The following is a 24173-nucleotide window of genomic DNA, read 5'->3' as shown; positions in this document are numbered from 1 at the left end:
ACTCAACATGGCTGTGTTTCAAGCACCTACAAATTGTGGCTGTGTTTCAAGCGCACCTAAACTGGCTGTGTTTCAAGCGCAGAGAAGTTGTGGCTGTGTCGCAAGCGCACGCAAAATAGCTGTGTTCCGAGCACATACAAATTGTGGCTGTGTTTCAAGCGCACACAAAACACGATTGGAGCCGTGGCTGCTGGTGCCCCGGCAACTGGAATTAAGGGGCTAAAACAATGAGGCTGTTGGTGCTCAGGCAACTGGAACTAAACTGGTTAACACAACCAAGCTGTTGGTGCTCAGGCAACTGGAATTAAAGTGGTTAACACCACGAGGCTGTTGGTGCTCAGGCAACTGAAATAAAAGTGGTTAAACTGAGTTTCATGCGAAAAACGTGTGGCTGTGTTTCAAGCGCACTCAAAACGGCTGTGTTTCAAGCACCTAAAAACTGTGGCTGTGTTTCAAGCGCACCTAAACTGGCTGTGTTTCAAGTGCCGAAAAGTTGTGGCTGTGTCTCAAGCGCACGCAAAATGGCTGTGTTTCAAGCACATCAAAAATGTGGCTGTGTTTCAAGCGCACATAAACTGGCTGTGTTTCAAGCGCAGAGAAGTTGTGGCTGTGTCGCAAGCGCACGCAAAATAGCTGTGTTCCGAGCACATACAAATTGTGGCTGTGTTTCAAGCGCACATACATTGGCTGTGTTTAGAGCGCAGCAAACTGGTGGCTGTGTTTCAAGCGCACCAAAACACGATTGGAGCTGTGGCTGTTGGTGCCCAGGCAACTGGAATTAAGTGGTTAAAACAATGAGGCTGTTGGTGCTCAGGCAACTGGAATTAAACTGGTTAACACACCAAGCTGTTGGTGCTCCAGGCAACTGGAATTAATGAGGTTAACACAACCAAGCTGTTGGTGCTCAGGCAACTGAAATAAAAGTGGTTAAACTGAGTTTCATGCAGCAAAATGTGTGTCTGTGTTTCAAGCGTACTCAACATGGCTGTGTTTCAAGCACCTACAAATTGTGGCTGTGTTTCAAGCGCACCTAAACTGGCTGTGTTTCAAGCGCAGAGAAGTTGTGGCTGTGTCGCGAGCGCACGCAAAATAGCTGTGTTCCGAGCACATACAAATTGTGGCTGTGTTTCAAGCGCACACAAAACACGATTGGAGCCGTGGCTGCTGGTGCCCCGGCAACTGAATTAAGTGGTTAAAACAATGAGGCTGTTGGTGCTCAGGCAACTGGAACTAACCTGGTTAACACAACCAAGCTGTTGGTGCTCAGGCAACTGAAATAAAAGTGGTTAAACTGAGTTTCATGCCAAAAAATGTGTGGCTGTGTTTCAAGCGCACTCAAAATGGCTGTGTTTCAAGCACCTACAAATTGTGGCTGTGTTTCAAACGCACCTAAACTGGCTGTGTTTCAAGCGCAGAAAAGTTGTGGCTGTGTCTCAAGCGCACGCAAAATGGCTGTGTTTCAAGCACATACAAATTGTGGCTGTGTTTCAAGCGCACCCAAAACACGATTGGAGCTGTGGCTGCTGGTGCCCAGGCAACTGGAATTAAGTGGTTAAAACAATGAGGCTGTTGGTGCTCAGGCAACTGGAATTAAACTGGTTAACACGACCAAGCTGTTGGTGCTCCGGCAACTGGAATTAAAATGGTTAACACAACCAGGCAGTTGGTGCTCAGGCAACTGAAATCAAAGTGGTTAAACTGAGTTTCATGCAGCAAAACGTGTGGCTGTGTTTCAAGCACATACAAATTGTGGCTGTGTTTCAAGCGCACCCAAAACACGATTGGAGCTGTGGCTGCTGGTGCCCAGGCAACTGGAATTAAGTGGTTAAAACAATGAGGCTGTTGGTGCTCAGGCAACTGGAATTAAACTGGTTAACACGACCAAGCTGTTGGTGCTCCGGCAACTGGAATTAAAGTGGTTAACACAACCAGGCAGTTGGTGCTCAGGCAACTGAAATCAAAGTGGTTAAACTGAGTGTCATGCAGCAAAACGTGTGGCTGTGTTTCAAGCGCACTCAACATGGCTGTGTTTCAAGCACCTAATAATTTTTGCTGTGTTTCAAGCGCACATAAACTGGCTGTGTTTCAAGCGCAGAAAAGTTGTGGCTGTGTCTCTAGCGCACGCAAAATGGCTGTGTTTAAAGCACATAAAAATTGTGGCTGTGTTTCAAGCGCACACAAAACACGATTGGAGCTGTGGCTGCTGGTGCCCAGGCAACTGGAATTAAGGGGTTAAAACAATGAGGCTGTTGGTGCTCAGGCAACTGGAATTAAACTGGTTAACACAACCAAGCTGTTGGTGCTCAGGCAACTGGAATTAAAGTGGTTAATGTGTGTTTTGAGCCATAGAAAACCCCTTGGCTGTGTTTCAAGCGCAGAAACGTGTGGCTGTGTATCCAGCACACCCAAAAACATTTGAGAGAAAACATCATAATTATGCATTTCCCCCACATATATAAGTTTTTCAAGCGCATACAAGATAACTGGAATAAAAGTGGATAAAACAACAAGGCTGTTGGTGTTCGAGCAACTGGAATAAAAGTGTATCAAATAACCAAAGGGAAGTAATCGCTCAATGCATACGACATGTGTAATAGAGTAAGCGAGAGTTGTACGGAACCTTTTCTCCTGGCACCTGAGAGAATAACAAGCATTGAAATGAACAAGCGACTTTCGGATGGCAGCCGATGACCACTGGCTTCCGACGCCGCTAGGCGTCAACGCAACCCAAAATATCAGGTGCAGCGTGGCCCTGGCTAAAAATAGCCGCCACGCGTGTACCACCCCAGAAGTCTGAGCAAAGAGTGTAAGCTCTTTGGTCTGAGCCTTCACCGTGTAACCTATCGGAAAGTAGGTCGCTGGTACACGGCCCGTCAGTGCTTCTGCGAGAGTCTGGTCACAAACACAGCGCTGGAGACTGTCTGCCTCCAGCCAAATAGGTCACGCTGTCAGCGCGGCTCGTACACGTGTACAGCGTTTGCTGGCCGCGATCAGAGCGCCTCGTACCGATTGATACATTATGTAACTGCCCTATTCAGACAAATGTACGCCGTCGGCCGCAAACAAGCCTCTTTTCTCCTCCTGAAATTGAAACTTGTCATGGCACCAAACCGTGACGTAATGCAAGTCAGCACTGTGTTCTGCCAATTTGGCGTTAATATCTGGCCCAGGCGTGATAGCGTTGCTGTATTGTGGCCGATAAGCCCCGCGATCCTCTGTAATCGGCGGTTGGACTGAAGCGAGGCAGAATGCCACAAACCACAACTTGTTTAACTGTGTAAATCCCATGGAGGAGGCCAGCGAATGCCAGCATCGTCAAGGCAAACTCCTCAGCATCCATAGGTTCTGCAAACCTGAAATCATTTCCCCCAAGTTGTAAGATCACAACGTCAGGTGCAGTGCGAAAAATATTTCGCAAGTAGTTGGATCCGGCGCGTAAGCCTCCCCTGCCCACAATGTTAACGTACATTTGGCTATCAAGTTTGAAATCAGGACGCATGCGAGGATCGCATCCCGACTCAATGCACTCCCGCAACCGTCTGCAAATGGAATGACCAAAAACATATGCTTGTAACATCGTTGTAACATCGTTAAAAACCAACAAAGAAATAAAACATTTTCACCAAATACAAAAACTTGACCTTTCAGCTCGCTGGCATCTTGCGTAGTGACGCTAAGCTAAGCTGTGTGCGGGGCACTGTCCGCCGCACAGGTCAGTTCCAACGGTCCGCTACGAGCCAATCAAAGAAAGGCGCATGCAATCACACAAACTGCCCATCGCCACGCCAGCGTTGCGAGAAGCTCTTTTTTCAGCAAGACCGTATACTCGTAGCATCGTCAGTCCACCGCTCATGGCAAAGGCAGTGAAATTGACAAGAAGAGCGGGGTAGTAGTTGCGCTAAGAAGGATAGCACGCTTTTCTGTACCTCTCTTTGTTTTAACTTCCTGAGCGTGTTTTTAATCCAAATATGTCATATCTATATGTTTTTGGAATCAGGAACCGACAAGGAATAAGATGAAAGTGTTTTTAAATTGATTTCGACAATTTAATTTTGATAATAATTTTTATATATTTAATTTTCAGAGCTTGTTTTTAATCCGAATATAACATATTTATATGTTTTTGGAATCAGCAAATGATGGAGAATAAGATAAACGTAAATTTGGATCGTTTTATAAATTTTTATTTTTTTTTACAATTTTCAGATTTTTATTGACCAAAGTCATTAATTAATTTTTAAGCCACCAAGCTGAAATGCAATACCGAAGTCCGGGCTTCGTCGAAGATTACTTGACCAAAATTTCAACCAATTTGGTTGAAAAATGAGGGCGTGACAGTGCCGCCTCAACTTTCCCGAAAAGCCGGATATGACGTCATCAAAGACATTTATCAAAAAAATGAAAAAAACGTTCGGGGATTTCATACCCAAGAACTCTCATGTCAAATTTCATAAAGATCGGTCCAGTAGTTTAGTCTGAATCGCTCTACACACACACACACACACACACACACACACACACACAGACACACAGACACACACACGCACATACACCACGACCCTCGTTTCGATTCCCCCTCGATGTTAAAATATTTAGTCAAAACTTGACTAAATATAAAAAGAAGAATCCATAACGTAAATACACACAAAGCATCCAAGTGTTAACAATTATACACAAACATGCGCGGGCGCACGTACATGCAAAAACGCCAAACATTCGAATAATTTAATTTTTTTAAATCTTTTATCTCTTCACTTTTTTCTTTTTTTTTCTCCTGCTTTTTTTCGCACAAACACACACACACACACACACACACACACACACACACACACACACACACACACACACACACACACACACACACTCACACACACACACACACACACACACACACACACACACACACACACACACACACACACACACACACACACACACACACACACACTCACACACACACACACACACAGATACACACACACACAAACACCCACACACACACACACACACACACACACACACACACACACACACACACACACATCGCCACCACCCACGTCCCAAATCCTAGTCAATGTTACAACATTTAGTCAAAACTTGACCCAATGAAACTATACGAGGGGAAAAACACCACACACAATGCGGATAATATTATCATATTACCATTCCGAAGACGGCAGTAACCTGCCGACATATTAATGATAGATATAAACGTACCTAACCTGGTTACTGGTGTGTTTTCTTGTTATTACAATGCGGATAGTATAATATTATTCAAAGATGCATATGGGTATAGTACCGGTGTCGTCAAGCAACGCGGACCTCTGGGTGGAGAGTTATTGCCCTGCATATCACTCGACTAGAACCACGACAGGGGGGAGGAAGAGGAGGAGGGAGACAAAAGGGAGAGGGGGGGGGAGGACAAGGAGGAACAAAACACATTCCAAAAGACATTAATGGCTTTTGAATTTAGATTTATAGGACCTAAGTATACTCTGCGATCTCCTCGAAACAGTCATGCCTGCTTGACACTTCTGATACAGTGCTTGTCTTCATGGCCCTGACACTTGTGATATAGTAGAGTGCATGTTGTTTTTCATGGCCCCGACACTGTTGTGACAGCCATGGACCTTCCCCCTGACAACGCAGTATGAGTCGATCGGTACCCGGATGTACATTACTTCGAGAACAGAATAAGGTGGTGTGGGTCAATATGGTTCAAATTCACTTTGTTGCTGCTTCGGGGAGAACTATGGTTAATTCACCTTAGGTTTCCTGCATTTAGTCAAAATCATCCTAAACATATGTTAAACATACCTACTATCGATCCGAAGTGTCCCTTTCTTGTAAACAAAGGCCACACAAGGTCACATTGTCAAACTGACTATTTGCAGAACCCCCGCTAATAATACATCGTTGGAAAGGTCAAGGACTTAATTCTGATCTGGTGCACCAAGATAGAAACACAATCAAAACGGTTGTAACGCCCCGCCCCCCCCCCCTCCCCCCTCCATAAAGAAATCTTCCTGGTCTCATTTCTAAGGTCTGGTATACTATTTCTCACTATTTCTCAAGTTATGCAGCAAGTATTAACTAGGTTGCTCGGGGAAAATACCTGTTTTAAGTGTGACCATTTCAACAGTGATTTTCTCTTCCTCTTTTTCCATCCCTTCCTTCCTTCCTCTCTGTCTGTCTATGCCTGGCTCTCTCCCGCTGTCTCCGTCTCTGCCTGTCTGTCTGTCTGTCTGTCTGTCTGTCTGTCTGTCTGCCTGTATGTCTGTATGTCTGTGTGTCTATCTGTCTGTCTGCCCGTCTGTCTGTCTGTCTGTTTGTCTCTCTCTCTATCTCTCTCTCTATCTCTCTCTCTATCTCTCTCTCTCTCTCTCTCTCTCTCTCTCCCTGTCTCTCTCTCTCTCTCTCTCTCTCTCTCTCTCTCTCTCTCTCTCTCTCTCTCTCTCTCTCTCTCTCTCTCTCTCCCTTAACAAATACTACAAAATGACACATACAACCAAAATCTCAGGGACAGCGCGTTATGACTCGAACCTGTCCCGTCCCAGAGTTCATAGCGAGTCTCTATGAGCGCGTCGTCAAGATCACGTGACTGGCTGAAGGGGCGTGGTCAGAGTGTGCTGGCTGTGTGTCACTGTGTCTATTTATCACAGCGTGTTGTGTGAATGTCAGTTAAAAGTCTGGGTTTCTCAGGGCGTCGTCACTGTTGACTTGTGCACACATACAGTCCAGAACATTCCTTACTGACGGTCTTCACTTGAGCCAAAAGTCGACACAGTCTTTTTGCCAAACATTCAGCTCCGAAGCTTCGTGAAGCATCATTCGCCAACTTTACTTGAGGCTTCAGGTTACTTACTTCTACACTGAGATTGTTTTTGACTCTGTGTTCTTCTGCATGATATAACTTGCTGTTCTTCTGCCTGGTTTGACTTGCTGTTCTTCTGCCTGATTTGACTTGGTGTTCTTCTGCCTGATTTGACTTGCTGTTCTTCTGCATGATTTGACTTGCTGTTCTTCTGCATGATTTGATTTAGTGTTCTTCTGCCTGATTTGACTTGCTGTTCTTCTGCATGATTTGACTTGCTGTTCTTCTGCATGATTTGACTTGGTGTTCTTCTGCCTGATTTGACTTGGTGTTCTTCTGCCTGATTTGACTTGCTGTTCTTCTGCCTGATTTGACTTGCTGTTCTCCTGCCTGATTTGATTCAGTGTTCTTCTGCCTGATTTGACTTGGTGTTCTTCTGTATGATTTGACTTGCTGTTCTTCTGCCTGATTTGACTTGGTGTTCTTCTGCCTGATTTGACTTGGTGTTCTCCTGCCTGATTTGATTCAGTGTTCTTCTGCCTGATTTGACTTGCTGTTCTTCTGCCTGATTTGACTTGCTGTTCTTCTGCATGATTTGACTTGGTGTTCTTCTGCCTGATTTGACTTGCTGTTCTTCTGCCTGATTTGACTTGCTGTTCTTCTGCCTGATTTGACTTGCTGTTCTTCTGCCTGATTGGACTTGCTGTTCTTCTGCCTGATTTGACTTGCTGTTCTTCTGCCTGATTGGACTTGCTGTTCTTCTGCATGATTTGACTTGCTGTTCTTCTGCCTGATTTGACTTGGTGTTCTTCTGCATGATTTGACTTGCTGTTCTTCTGCCTGATTTGACTTGCTGTTCTTCTGCCTGATTTGACTTGCTGTTCTTCTGCCTGATTTGACTTGGTGTTCTTCTGCATGATTTGACTTGCTGTTCTTCTGCATGATTTGACTTGCTGTTCTTCTGCCTGATTTGACTTGCTGTTCTTCTGCCTGATTTGACTTGGTGTTCTTCTGCATGACAAAACTTGGTGGAATTGCCAAACCAGTCCCTACCCAGCACATTCAGAAGCCAGAGAGTAATACGATATTCTACAAGTCCCTGCATAACTGTGAACACTGACTGAAAGAAAGCTATTGTAACCAAGGCAACATTGAACGCTGAATTGTTCTCGTAGGACCACCTGGTTCTTTTGACAAGAAATATCAACAAGCAGCCAACAAACCAGCCAACCCACCAACCAACCAGCCAACAAACCAACCAACCAACCAACCAACCAGCCAACAAACCAACCAACCCACCAACCAACCAGCCAACAAACCAACCAACCCACCAACCAAGCAGCCAACAAACCAACCAACCCACCAACCAACCAGCCAACAAACCAACCAACCCACCAACCAACCAGCCAACAAACCAACCAACCCACCAACCAACCAGCCAACAAACCAACCAACCAACCCACCAACCAGCCAACAAACCAACCAACCTGAACATCTGATCGTTTACTCACAGGTAAGAATGTATGTGTGTATGTGTTGGTTATATCCTTGGTACACTGGCTGCATAGTTTAACGTCGGCTTAACCATGGTTTATTTATCCAATCAACTCGACTGCTAGCGTTCCAACAATCCTGACTGAAAACACAACAACCAGACAGGTCATCTATTTTAATGTGGGTGTTTTTTTAATTATACTGTTCAAAAAAAGAAACGCATAGTTGCTACTTGCCAAATTTGTTTTATTTGTCCAAAACATTAACAGAAAATCCAATATTTAGATTATTTGTTTGAAATTTGGTATGGACACAGTTGAATGCACACACAGTTCATTTGCATCTTCAAATCAATCAGTCAATCAATACGATTGGGTGCCGAGGCTGTCAAGTCAGTAGGGGGTGTGACTGCCTTGAGCAGCAACAACTGCCCGGCACCTTCTGGGCATGGACTGGATCAGATGCCGGATATCTTGCTGTGGGATGGTGTCCCACTCCTCCTGAAGTGCCTGCAATAGATCGCGGTGATTTGCCGGCGCTTCTTCTCGCCTGCGCACACGTCTGTCCAATTCATCCCAGAGGTGTTCTATCGGGTTCATGTCTGGCGACATGGATGGCCAGGGAAGCACCTGGACATGGTGGTCGGTGAGGAACTGGGTGGTGAGTCGTGCTGTGTGCGGGCGAGCGTTGTCCTGCTGGAATATGGCATCCTGGTCAGCCAGAAGAGGAAGGGCGTGTGGGCGCAGAATTTCCTCCACGTATCGCTGGGCAGTTATGTGCCCTTGGACGTGCACCAGGGTGCTCCTTCCAGCGGTATTGATCGCCCCCCACACCATGACGCCTCCACCACCATGAACGGGTGCCTCATCCACACAGTTAATTGGGCGCGTAACGTTCGTTTACTCTCCGGTAGACCCTCCTCCGACCATCATGTCGCTGGAGCAGGAAGTAGGACTCGTCGATTAACCACACGTGTCTCCAGTGATTCCGGACGGTCCAGCCGTGCTGGTTGCCCCACTGCACTCGGTTCTGGCGATGGCGGCGGGTGAGGACAGCTCCTCTGTGAGGTCTGCGAGCTCTCAAACCAGCTTCATGCAGGCGGTTCCGCACGGTCTGGTCCGATAATCGGTGTGGCCCGGGGAGAGCCTGGACAGAAGATGAGGCCGACAGGAAACGATTCCGGAGGTGGCGGAGCCGTATGAAGCGGTCGTGAGCAGCAGTTGTCGCCCTTGGTCTTCCCGCTCGTGGCAAGTCAGCAACGGAGCCAGTGGCTTGAAACCTGACCCACAGTCTACTGATGGTGTTCTGGGACACGTGGAAGTGCCTGGCGATTGCACTTTGACTTTGGCCTGCTTGTAAACGACCCAATGCAATTTGGCGGTCTTCTCTGCTCAATCGGGCCATCTTTCGTCGCTGAATTGTCGTCTGATTTCTTTGTGGCGAACAATCCGCTTTTATGGGTTTTGGAAGACATGGTGAGAGCTCAATATTCCCCGAGTTTCACGAGATTACACTGAAGCATGACGAGTGGTCATGCCAAATGAGCAATTTTGACATTGTAGCCACTGATAACGCATGCGTCACGTGCAGAGCTCACTTGTGGCAATGGACGAAAGGTCGACGACCAGATAAACATTTTCTGCAGTTTGGTGGATATCCTTGTAGCCATATAACTAAATTAACCAAATATTACAAGCTATGCGTTTCTTTTTTTGAACAGTATACATATTGATCAATAATTGAAGATCACAGGTATAGGTATAGGTAGAAAGATAGATAGAGAGAGAGAGAGAGAGAGAGAGAGAGAGAGAGAGAGAGAGAGAGACAGAGACAGAGAGATAGAGAGACAGAGAGAGATAGAGATAGAGAGAGATAGAGAGAGATAGATAGAAAGAGAGATAGAGAGAGAGATAGAGAGAGAGAGACAGAGAGAGAGATAGAGAGACAGAGAGATAGAAAGAGAGAGAGATAGAAAGAGAGAGAGAGAGATAGAGAGAGAGAGATAGATAGAGACAGAGAGATAGAGACAGACAGAGAGAGAGAGAGAGAGATACAGAGAGACAAAGAAGGAGAGAGAGAAAAAAGAAAATAGGGAATGAGAAAGAGCGAGAAATCAGTTTGCGGTCTTGACATCGAGCGTTAAACAAGAGAATGTCATAAGCATGTCAAGACCGACCCTTCCTTAAAGAGACAGCTTGAGTTTTAACCCAACATATTCAATGCGTGGTTTGTGCTGGGTGAGTATCATGTTATCAGCATACCATAGAAACAGTATACGATGTTAGTCTGTCAACATCGCACTGTTCCTTGCAATAATCTGATCCTTGTTAAAGTGATTTATCAACATTTGCCATCCTTGAGGACACTCGTGACGCTGTGTTCTCGGTAACTCTTTACAACACCAGTGCTGTCATTGGGAAATACTCATCCACTGTTCAATCGTATTACCCTTGTTTGCATTCTAACTAGCAGTGGGGTAACTGCAATAACAGGAACATTTTTTATACAACTACCGAGAATGTTTTTAAATCTGTCGAAGGGCATAAAGTCACCTTTGGTCAAAACGTTTGTTGTGCTTATGCTGTTTTCCCAGAACACCGTATGTTGATTAATATGAAGCAACTGCTGTGTCACTGAATACCCCTACATATGTCTTGACATGCGGTAGTGTCCAGTTTACCGTAGTGTCAAGTTTATTTTTCTGTATTTTTTTTTGTATTTATTTTTTCTTGTATTTGCCAAGCACATCCTCGTGGGGCTTTTAATCCATAACATGCATCCGTCTACAATATATCCTCATTCATCCTTCAACATGTATAATAAATATGTAAATGGCAAGTATACAAGACATACAACATTAGTTTATTTCTATCCCCTGAGCTGCAACTTTTAGCTCGCCTTTGCTTCATTCAGTATATTCGATATTTTCCCCGAGTACGCACGCAGTAGGAAGGTCCTGCAGACTTTAATTGTGTGTCTATTCGTCTCGACTTAACAGCTTATTGCTGGGAAACTACTGGGGACAGTTCGTTCAAAAGTTGATACACTAACTTGATAATAGGTCCGATTGATCGTATTAAAACTTCATAATGTTACCTGGGACCTAAATGCGAAATATTCCACAAAAACGACTCTTAACGGGGGAAGTTTGGCGGGGGAGGCAAAAAGAACAGCCAAGCCAACAACACCAGGCTTTCAGCCAAGCCAGCGACAATACAGGCTTTGCGTGCTTTGCGTGCGTGTACCACTGCGCGAGGTCTATAGGCATTTGAGTTCACTGGCAAATGATAGAGTTGGTGGCTTGGTGGAAAGCGTTCCCGACTATGGCCAAAGTGATCCGGTTTCGATTCCCGGCATGGGCGGTCTATTTTTTTTTTTTTTAATAAATTCTTGTTTACTATTGTTTATAATGAACGTTTTAATGTTTTATTTTACTCTAATAATTTTTTTAATTGTGTAAAATAAATTATTATTTTTTTTTTTTTTTTAAATCCAAGTGATCCGTGTTCGATTCCCGGCATAGGCGGTCTATTTTTTTTTTTTTAATTCTTGTTTACTATTGTTTATTATGAACGTTTTAATGTTTTATTTTACTCTAATAATTTTTTTAATAGTGTAAAATAAATATTTTTTTTTTAAATCCACGTGCACAAGACAAAAACTTTCATACTGGGGGAGCGAGCCAGTCTGAAGAGTACTAGGGTCCAGCGCCAGCGTTTTTTATTTATCCAAAAACAACCCATCAACAACCAATGTTGCATTCATGGAAACAATTCACAGATTGTTAAACATAAGTTCACGACAATATTTTCAAAACAACCAACAAAGGTAGAACATGTTCCAGCGTGTCTAGAGAAACCGCGAGAAAAATCCCAAGACGGGTGTACAGGGAGAGATCTAGTGATCCCGTACGACAGCCTGCTGTGTGTCGCTTTCACATACCACCTGGCACTTTATTCACATCCCCCCTGGCACTTTATTCACATCCCACCTGGCACTTTATTCACATCCCACCTGGCACTTTATTCACATCCCACCTGGCACTTTATTCACATCCCACCTGGCACTTTATTCACATCCCACCTGGCACTTTATTCACATCCCACCTGGCACTTTATTCACATCCCACCTGGCACTTTATTCACATCCCACCTGGCACTTTATTCACATCCCACCTGGCACTTTATTCAGATCCCACCTGGCACTTTATTCACATCCCACCTGGCACTTTATTCACATCCCACCTGGCACTTTATTCACATCCCACCTGGCACTTTATTCACATCCCACCTGGCACTTTATTCACATCCCACCTGGCACTTTATTCACATCCCACCTGGCACTTTATTCACATCCCACCTGGCACTTTATTCACATCCCACCTGGCACTTTATTCACATCCCACCTGGCACTTTATTCACATCCCACCTGGCACTTTATTCACATCCCACCTGGCACTTTATTCACATCCCACCTGGCACTTTATTCACATCCCTCCTGGCACTTTATTCACATCCCACCTGGCACTTTATTCACATCCCACCTGGCACTTTATTCACATCCCACCTGGCACTTTATTCACATCCCACCTGGCACTTTATTCACATCCCACCTGGCACTATATTCACATCCCACCTGGCACTTTATTCACATCCCACCTGGCACTTTATTCACATCCCACCTGGCACTTTATTCACATCCCACCTGGCACTTTATTCACATCCCACCTGGCACTTTATTCACATCCCACCTGGCACTTTGTTCACATCCCACCTGGCACTTTATTCACATCCCACCTGGCACTTTATTCACATCCCCCCTGGCACTTTATTCACATCCCACCTGGCACTTTATTCACATCCCACCTGGCACTTTATTCACATCCCACCTGGCACTTTATTCACATCCCACCTGGCACTTTATTCACATCCCACCTGGCACTTTATTCACATCCCACCTGGCACTTTATTCACATCCCACCTGGCACTTTATTCACATCCCACCTGGCACTTTATTCAGATCCCACCTGGCACTTTATTCACATCCCACCTGGCACTTTATTCACATCCCACCTGGCACTTTATTCAGATCCCACCTGGCACTTTATTCACATCCCACCTGGCACTTTATTCACATCCCACCTGGCACTTTATTCACATCCCCCCTGGCACTTTATTCACATCCCACCTGGCACTTTATTCACATCCCACCTGGCACTTTATTCACATCCCACCTGGCACTTTATTCACATCCCACCTGGCACTTTATTCAGATCCCACCTGGCACTTTATTCACATCCCACCTGGCACTTTATTCACATCCCACCTGGCACTTTATTCACATCCCACCTGGCACTTTATTCACATCCCTCCTGGCACTTTATTCACATCCCTCCTGGCACTTTATTCACATCCCACCTGGCACTTTATTCACATCCCACCTGGCACTTTATTCACATCCCACCTGGCACTTTATTCACATCCCACCTGGCACTTTATTCACATCCCACCTGGCACTTTATTCACATCCCTCCTGGCACTTTATTCACATCCCACCTGGCACTTTATTCACATCCCACCTGGCACTTTATTCACATCCCACCTGGCACTTTATTCACATCCCTCCTGGCACTTTATTCACATCCCACCTGGCACTTTATTCACATCCCACCTGGCACTTTATTCACATCCCACCTGGCACTTTATTCACATCCCCCCTGGCACTTTATTCACATCCCACCTGGCACTTTATTCACATCCCACCTGGCACTTTATTCACATCCCACCTGGCACTTTATTCACATCCCACCTGGCACTTTATTCACATCCCACCTGGCACTTTATTCACATCCCACCTGGCACTTTATTCACATCCCACCTGGCACTTTATTCACATCCCACCTGGCACTTTATTCACATCCCACCTGGCACTTTATTCACATCCCCCCTGGCACTTTATTCACATCCCACCTGGCACTTTATTCACATCCCACCTGGCACTTTATTCACATCCCACCTGGCACTTTATTCACATCCCACCTGGCACTTTATTCACATCCCACCTGGCACTTTATTCACACCCCACCTGGCACTTTATTCACATCCCACCTGGCACTTTATTCACACCCCACCTGGCACTTTATTCACATCCCACCTGGCACTTTATTCACATCCCACCTGGCACTTTATTCACATCCCACCTGGCACTTTATTCACATCCCACCTGGCACTTTATTCACATCCCTCCTGGCACTTTATTCACATCCCACCTGGCACTTTATTCACATCCCACCTGGCACTTTATTCACATCCCACCTGGCACTTTATTCACATCCCACCTGGCACTTTATTCACATCCAACCTGGCACTTTATTCACATCCCACCTGGCACTTTATTCACATCCCTCCTGGCACTTTATTCACATCCCACCTGGCACTTTATTCACATCCCACCTGGCACTTTATTCACATCCCACCTGGCACTTTATTCACATCCCACCTGGCACTTTATTCACATCCCACCTGGCACTTTATTCACATCCCACCTGGCACTTTATTCACATCCCTCCTGGCACTTTATTCACATCCCACCTGGCACTTTATTCACATCCCACCTGGCACTTTATTCACATCCCACCTGGCACTTTATTCACATCCCTCCTGGCACTTTATTCACATCCCACCTGGCACTTTATTCACATCCCACCTGGCACTTTATTCACATCCCACCTGGCACTTTATTCACATCCCCCCTGGCACTTTATTCACATCCCACCTGGCACTTTATTCACATCCCACCTGGCACTTTATTCACATCCCCCCTGGCACTTTATTCACATCCCCCCTGGCACTTTATTCACATCCCACCTGGCACTTTATTCACATCCCACCTGGCACTTTATTCACATCCCCCCTGGCACTTTATTCACATCCCACCTGGCACTTTATTCACATCCCACCTGGCACTATATTCACATCCCCCCTGGCACTTTATTCACATCCCACCTGGCACTTTATTCACATCCCACCTGGCACTTTATTCACATCCCACCTGGCACTTTATTCACATCCCACCTGGCACTTTATTCACATCCCACCTGGCACTATATTCACATCCCCCCTGGCACTTTATTCACATCCCACCTGGCACTTTATTCACATCCCACCTGGCACTTTATTCACATCCCACCTGGCACTTTATTCACATCCCACCTGGCACTTTATTCACATCCCCCCTGGCACTTTATTCACATCCCACCTGGCACTTTATTCACATCCCACCTGGCACTTTATTCACATCCAACCTGGCACTTTATTCACATCCCACCTGGCACTTTATTCACATCCCACCTGGCACTTTATTCAGATCCCACCTGGCACTTTATTCACATCCCACCTGGCACTTTATTCACATCCCACCTGGCACTTTATTCACATCCCACCTGGCACTTTATTCACATCCCACCTGGCACTTTATTCACATCCCACCTGGCACTTTATTCACATCCCACCTGGCACTTTATTCACATCCCACCTGGCACTTTATTCACATCCCACCTGGCACTTTATTCACATCCCACCTGGCACTTTATTCACATCCCTCCTGGCACTTTATTCACATCCCACCTGGCACTTTATTCACATCCCACCTGGCACTTTATTCACATCCCCCCTGGCACTTTATTCACATCCCACCTGGCACTTTATTCACATCTCACCTGGCACTTTATTCACATCCCACCTGGCACTTTATTCACATCCCTCCTGGCACTTTATTCACATCCCACCTGGCACTTTATTCACATCCCACCTGGCACTTTATTCACATCCCACCTGGCACTTTATTCACATCCCTCCTGGCACTTTATTCACATCCCACCTGGCACTTTATTCACATCCCACCTGGCACTTTATTCACATCCCACCTGGCACTTTATTCACATCCCCCCTGGCACTTTATTCACATCCCACCTGGCACTTTATTCACATCCCACCTGGCACTATATTCACATCCCCCCTGGCACTTTATTCACATCCCACCTGGCACTTTATTCACATCCCACCTGGCACTTTATTCACATACCACCTGGCACTTTATTCACATCCCACCTGGCACTTTATTCACATACCACCTGGCACTTTATTCACATCCCTCCTGGCACTTTATTCACATCCCCCCTGGCACTTTATTCACATCCCACCTGGCACTTTATTCACATCCCACCTGGCACTTTATTCACATCCCACCTGGCACTTTATTCAGATCCCACCTGGCACTTTATTCACATCCCACCTGGCACTTTATTCACATCCCACCTGGCACTTTATTCACATCCCACCTGGCACTTTATTCACATCCCACCTGGCACTTTATTCACATCCCACCTGGCACTTTATTCACATCCCACCTGGCACTTTATTCAATGTTGAGTGAAAGCAGACAGTGTCTGTGATTTAACTGGTTCACTCTTCACCAAACCGGGAGGTGTTGAGGCTATTTGGAGCGGTATCACTACAAAAGGCGCTGCATTTCAGCAATCACGCCGTGGATTCTTTTCAAACTTTTCAGAATGTTACGCCTACTTTCCGGACGTTCTTCAAATAAAATGTCTGATAGTTCAAGGTATTTGCTCAGAGGATTATGCAAAGTTCTGGAAGCAGTTTTCAAACCCGTCTTAGAGTTGCGGGTCTCTCACAATATGCTGCGGTACCCCAGCAATATATACCAACAAATGTCGAGTGTGTTTGCAGTTCTTGCAAATTCAAACCAGTTGCTACACGAAAATAAAACTTTAGCGCTGTTGGTATCAATCATTTTTCTGTTCACATGCGAAGTCAAGAAGTTTTTGAACGCAATCCTATGACGGGGTGTAAAACGTTTTCCAGAACATCGCATAACATTTGAATTAATACCTCTAACAATCCGAAATGTTACTCAAAGTACATCAATTATGAAGGCATCTTATCCTGAAAAGTTCCAGGAATTGCACCAAGTCGTTGCTGAAATACAGCGCTGTATGTAACGATACCCGTCACGTCACAATTGCCGCAAAACGTTCCGCCTCCCCCTCACAGTGTGCACCAGGGGAAGGGGCCATTCGTGTGTAGCGCTGGAAGTTGCCACCCCCCCTCTCTCTCTCTCTCTCTCTCTCTCTCTGGCCCGTCCCTGAGCCCAGAGCGAGTCTCTAAGAGCCGTCGCCAAAAACATAATGATCGACTGACTGGAGGGGCGTGGCCGGTCTGTTGCTGTGTCACTGTGTCCATGTCCTGTGCTGTCAGTTTCAGTTTGCTATTCTCAGGGCGTCGTCACTGACGACCGTTGCATGAATACAGTTCACAACGTTCCTTGCAGACTTTCTACCCCACCTATGTTGACCAAGTTTTTTGTTTAGCCGAGACCAGCTGTGCTGCAGCAGGTCACTCAGAATTGTAGTAACTGTGTGGCAACTGTGTATCAACACGCTGCAATGCAGGCGTTAGATCGACGTTACAGGAAGCGACTGAAGTGACTGTGTATACGGATATATCCGTGCCAGGTCAGATAGAGCCATTTGAGTGGGTACGGATATCTGTACCTGGGAGACAAAACTTGCATAACCCGACTTCCTGAAGCAGACTTCACTAAATTGACTTGAGGCTTGACGTTATGATTTGGTGGCCAAGACTGAGAATGATGTGACTGTGTGTTCGCTGGCATCCCTGGCCTTCACTAAATTGACTTGAGGCTTGACGTTATAATTTGGTGGCCAAGACTGAGAATGATGTGACTGTGTGTTCGCTGGCATCCCTGGCCTTCACTAAATTGACTTGAGGCTTGACGTTATAATTTGGTGGCCAAGACTGAGAATGATGTGACTGTGTGTTCGCTGGCATCTCTGGCCTTCACTAAATTGACTTGAGGCTTGACGTTATAATTTGGTGGCCAAGACTGAGAATGATGTGACTGTGTGTTCGCTGGCATCTCTGGCCTTCACTAAATTGACTTGAGGCTTGACGTTATAATTTGGTGGCCAAGACTGAGAATGATGTGACTGTGTGTTCGCTGGCATCCCTGGCCTTCACTAAATTGACTTGAGGCTTGACGTTATAATTTGGTGGCCAAGACTGAGAATGATGTGACTGTGTGTTCCCTGGCATCTCTGGCCTTCACTGGATTGACTTGAGGCTTGACGTTAGGCCCTATAATTTGGTGGCCAAGACTGAGAATGATGTGACTGTGTGTTCGCTGGCATCTCTGGCCTTCACTAAATTGACTTGAGGCTTGACGTTAGGCCCTATAATTTGGTGGCCAAGACTGAGAATGATGTGACTGTGTGTTCGCTGGCATCCCTGGCCTTCAATATCTCTTGACAGTAGTGTCCAGTGTACATTACTGACGAGTTAAATATCATTTGTATTCTCTGAGTGACAAGGGTTTGCTCGCCCTTGCTTTATTCAGTATATTATACATTATTTGCGTGTTTGACCAAAATATGACATTTTACACAGATCGAGACAGTCATTGTTCTCCGAGACCGCGCTAGCGGTCGAGGTGAACAATGACTGTCGAGATCTGTGTAAAATGTCATATTTTGGTCAAACACGCAAATAACATTTATGTATCGATCGAATTCCTTTCAGGTACTATGACTTTGTTGTTGTTTTGACGATTGAACGAGCACACAAACACATGCATGCAATCCACATGCAATCAAACACATAAGCTTCATATTTGGGCGTTTCAGGTTGACCGAAACTTCAAAGGAACTACAAAACACACGTCATGTACTGACTTTGTTGTTGTTTTGACATTGAACAGCAATCAAACACATGACGTTTTTTTTTTTTAGTTCCTTTGAAGTTTCGGTCAACCTGAAAAGCCAAATTATAAAGTTTTGTCGGCCTCTGACGTCACATGACTCAAAGAAGGGAAATCCAATCTCCAATCGATACATTATACATTATTGGATAACATAACATCAATCACAAACAAATAGAAATCAATTCGTCTATTGCTAGACATAATTACATAAAACCATATTTTCTAAAGAACAAGACAGTGGTAGAACATGTGCCCGCTTGTCTAGAGAAACCGCGATCACAATCCCAGGACGGGTACATGAGAAGAAATCTATTAATCCCAGACGACAGCTTTGTATGTGTCGCTTTCAAATCCCACCTTATTCACGTCTGCGTAAAAGCAGCCAGTGTCTGCGATTGAACTAGTTCTCTCTGCGCTTATCTCTCTTAAGGTGTTACGAGTGTGTTTGAGTTGCGGTTCTTGCTCATGTTTATACTCACTGAGTTACTTCCCTTGGATCTGGATCTAGATCTGGATCTGGATAACCCGCCTGGGTTGGTGGTTTGCGGGTGCGAATGCGTATACACACGGTTCAGTGTGCTTTCGCGAAAGGGTGTGTCATATGCACGGCTAGAACTAAGATACTTCTTGATTTCAGTAAATAGTTTCATTACATGTCAACTAGTTCGTTTTTAAATGATTTTTTAGAGATCGCCAAATGGTATTGTGTGAATAACATCATTCGATCGATTGTACGCACGGCGCCGTGCTTCTAGTAGCTCAGTCCATTCCTTCTTTCCGGTATGGAAACAGACGTGTTTCTGGCGAAAGAATCGGCGTTTTCAACTCGCCATATCTTCATATTCATTCGGACTAGAACAACGAAATATAAATTTCTTGTAAAAAAAATCCCGAGCCTTGCGACTCTGGTAGTCATTTTCTTACGCGAAGCGGCCTTTGGTAGGTACGACAGTTTTAGTCACCCAAGTATATATCTAAAACGCACGTGGACGAGTTTTCAATGGCGTATTTGAAGTCTGTGAATGTTGTGATTACAAATCATTTCGGGGCACCCCTCAGTCTATACGTACAGACAAACAAATTGCATGGAACGAAATTTGAGAGGCTGGACTGTAAGTTGTTGTTTTGACTTCTACAAATCTCGCAGGTCTTTTATGCAAAACAGACTCAAAATTGCATTTTTCACGCAAGTGTAGATGACGAGACTATCGAAGGAATGGAATACACTTGCCTACAGATATAATAGACAGATACTTATATCTATGACTTACCCTAGCCCATATGTTAGAATAAAGAACATACTTTGCTCTTTTGAATGATGTATGATTTGGCACTGTTCACAGGATTTTAGACCTGCCCCCGAAGTGATTTTTCCATAAACCCGTCAAAAAGCTCACTCTGTTTTGGCCGTAAAAAGCGCCCAAATGAAGTCAATTTCTAACCTGTGTCGTGTGTTCGAAGGAGTACATCTCAGCGATGCCATTGCCTTGCAACCTCAAAGAAATATATTTTAATAACCCGCTAAATGAACTTTTTTTTAGTGTGAAATAAAAGCCGGAGATTTGCTTCGTTTCTTTGCTGCGACACAAAACCAAAACCAACTATAGATCTGCGGTGACATTATGAGTTCGTTTTCGACATTGCAGTGAAGTTGCGTGGATCTTCGACGATTCCCGTTCGGTTTAATGTGGATAGAGCTTTGATTGAATGTAACTGCTTTGAAAAGTTACAACATGAGTCCTTGGGATCGATGTTTTTCGGTAAACTTCTTCGTATCCTTGACTTTACTTTTGACTTGAACAGATCCAGATCGGCTGGGGCTGTTAATCACCTACACAGATCTATATGAAGTTGACTCGACACGGCGAACCGCCGAATCCGTGCCCTCTCGTCGGTCCTACCCCCAAATCCCTTACCAGCCTCAGACCCCACCTCACCATTCTAACCTCACTGGCGCACTATGTGTGATTATCCCTTCCTCATGTGTGTGTGTGTGTGTGTGTGTGTGTGTGTGTGTGTGTGTGTGTGTGTGTGTTGTTTGTTGTGTGAGTGCGTGCCGGCGGGCGGGCGTGTGTGTGCCCGTGTGTCTTTGTGTCTGTGCATGTCGTCTTGAGTGCGAGAAAGCGAAGTTTTGAGAAATAGTGACAGATAAATAGTTTAAGAAAGGAATCTACTAAGTGAGAGTGGGTGTCCATTACGGCATTGCGAAGCTTTGTTTGTCTGTTTGTTTATGTGTTCGCCGTGTGTGTGTGTGTGTATGTGTGTCACAGTTAATATACATGTGTCCATTTGGTGCGTTTGGCTTCATAGTTCCTTCATACGAGTAACTTTGTTAACAGTTCATTATTCGGACACAGATTAACAAGTTATAGAATGTTCGTGTAGAACATACACTTAGCCACAAAAAACACCTGGTTTTGAAATGAATTATTACCTCGATTCCGTTCAAAGGAGCTTTCCCCAAACACCTTTTTAACAATATCCAATTGATCTATGAAGATATGGGTCCATGCGACCCCGAGGGAGAGGATGCCTGTTTGCGGACAGGGGGAAATTGAGAAGGGGGGGAGGACCGATACTATAAACCCCAACCTGTGTACACATTGCTAACAGGAACCTGTGCACAAAATGTGTAATGTATCTCACGACAGATTATTTTTTCGGGGAGGGGGGGGGGGGGGGGGGGGGGGGGGCGCATTCTTATGATTAGCCTAAGTCGCTTCGCGTCCTCAATTTAGACTTTTGAATTCAAAGTACACCCCTTTTACAAAGTAACTGATTCACCCATGTGTGTCGTGTGTATGTGCGTGTGTCTGTGTGCTTGTCTGTGTGTTTGTGTGATTGTAGTGCGATTCAGAGACACCTACTGGACAGATCTTCATGAAACTCTGTCTCCAGTTGGAAATGTCCTCCCTGTTGTGGATGGTAGGAGCGGGGTTTTGGACAAGGGGGACATTTCCAACTTGAGACGAAGTTTGAGGTAACGTGATGCATTATAACTGAAATACACAATTAGTAGTGCCCCAATATGCAAGTGTGTTCGTATCATCAACTGATAAAAAGTGTGTCCGTAGATTTTGGTTACGCGTCGCAGTGTTAGCTGTGTACGACCTCCCACAGTCCAATGCCGCGAATTGTTGTTACAGCCCCTGACTTTTTTATGTACGGAATCCGGTAGTCTTTTTGTTGTTGTTAAATAATTATATTGCCAAACGTTATGACATTTTGGGATAATTGAACGAGTTTCAATACACATTTGCTGAGCACCTGTGTGCTAAAAGGAAATGTCGTTTGTTTTTATCAAAACTCAAAACTAATTTTCAATGTTTATTCGTGCAAACCGTCACACAAACATGCGTGCCTCTATGAGTATGCGTGTGGCTGCTTTCGTAGTTCAGGCTAGATTACAAGTCAGCTGTGTTAGGGTGCAAGCCTTTTGATAATTTACCCCACACCAAATCCCCCCCCCCCCACCCCCACACACCCCGATACCTGTCAAATTCCCTCAAAATGCAAGAACAATTCCGTTACCTTAGATCATCAACAGAAAATAATCCTCCGGATCCTAAAGATCAGGACGAAAACATAGCGAAACACTTTAGATATCAGATACCGACTTTATGTAATGCGCTTCAAAATCATATTTGAGAGAGAGAAAGAGAGAGAGAGAGAGAGAGAGAGAGAGAGAGAGAGAGAGAGAGAGAGAGAGAGAGAGAGAGAGAGAGAGAGAGAGAGAGAGAGAGAGAGAGAGAGAGAGAGAGTATGCATGTATTCCAATTGTAAATAGTCAGAAATATAGTTATTGACTGTGTACTTATTCTTATCGCTATGAGGGGTTGGTTTGCTTGTGTGTGTGTGTGTGTGTGTGTGTGTGTGTGTGTGTGTGTGTGTGTTTGTGATTACTGGGGTGGGCGGGTGGTGGAGGGGGGGGGGTGGTATTGGATCTGGGGGAGGGAAGGGGGGGGGGGTATCGGTGCACTAAAGGCACCAAGTGTTTGGGTGTATGTGTTTGTATTGCGATTCAGAGAAAACTACTATACAGATTTTTATGAAACTCTGCACACAGTACCCACACTTCTCCCTACCGCCTGACCTACTGGGCTCCCAAATGAATGTTTTTATCAATTTTTGTCAGTCAAGATATGGGGGTGGGGGTGGTGCGGGTATAATTGTGGAGTAAGCAATAAGAAAACACCTTTTGGTTTTCTTAGGTATTGCAACGGTATATAGTGAAGTTAGCTGTGTTCAAATTTGTTTATGATCTGTCGAGCCAATTTTGTGTTACAACGTTTTTGAGTGATAATTGTATGTGTACGCTCTCGCCAATCCTGGATAATTTTCGGCATGCACATTGATAAGTACCGTATTATAATAAAGTGATACTCTCCATTCTTTTATCTACACAAAGTAATGTTTTATTTATCTTTTCTAAAGATAAAAATGTCAGTTAGGATGACGTTACGAATTACAGTGTTTTCTGTAAGGTCATATGTGTCCACCGGCCGGTACCCCCCAAAACTGACAAAACTCTTATAAAAAAAAAATGAATAAGAAAACAAAGTTTTTTGTCTGTCTGCAGTTGTGGACATATAGCTTAGAGAAACATGTGCTCAAAATGTGTAATGGATTTCACGTGCGACTTTTTGTTCTTTCTTGTGTTGAGGTGGGGGGGGGGGGAAGGGTGGGCGTATACCCCTTGATCAGTCTCGGGCGCTCTGCGACCTCGATTTACACTCTTGAATTCTAAAAACACCCCCCTTACAAACTAACTGATCTACCCTGGTGTATATATATATGTGTGTGTGTGTGTGTGTGTGTGTGTGTGTGTGTCTCTGTGTGTGTGTGTGTGGTGTGCGATTCATAGAAATTTACTGGATAGATCTTCATGAAACTTTGCACACAAATGTTCCGACCCCCAACCCTTCACCCTGATTCAAACTCATGTATCACAAGTCCAGCGCTCTACCAACTGACCAACAGCACTCCCAAATTATTTCTTTTTTTTATCATTTTTGTCAGTCAAGATATGGGGGTGGGGTTGGTACGGGAATAATTGTGAAGCAGA

General features: G+C 44.9%; 1 protein-coding gene across 3 annotated transcripts in view; it reads right to left on the bottom strand.

Moving 5' to 3' along the window:
- LOC138951192 (uncharacterized) overlaps positions 1 to 24173 on the bottom strand; it is a 521013-nt gene that overhangs the window by 433160 nt on the left and 63680 nt on the right. The gene's annotated exons all lie outside the window — the stretch shown is intronic.

This window comes from Littorina saxatilis, linkage group LG16, assembly GCF_037325665.1.
Source record: "Littorina saxatilis isolate snail1 linkage group LG16, US_GU_Lsax_2.0, whole genome shotgun sequence".
In the NCBI taxonomy this organism is placed as follows: domain Eukaryota; kingdom Metazoa; phylum Mollusca; class Gastropoda; order Littorinimorpha; family Littorinidae; genus Littorina; species Littorina saxatilis.
The sequence above is the reverse complement of the archived record's forward strand: the minus strand, read 5'-3'. Positions and strand labels throughout refer to the sequence as shown.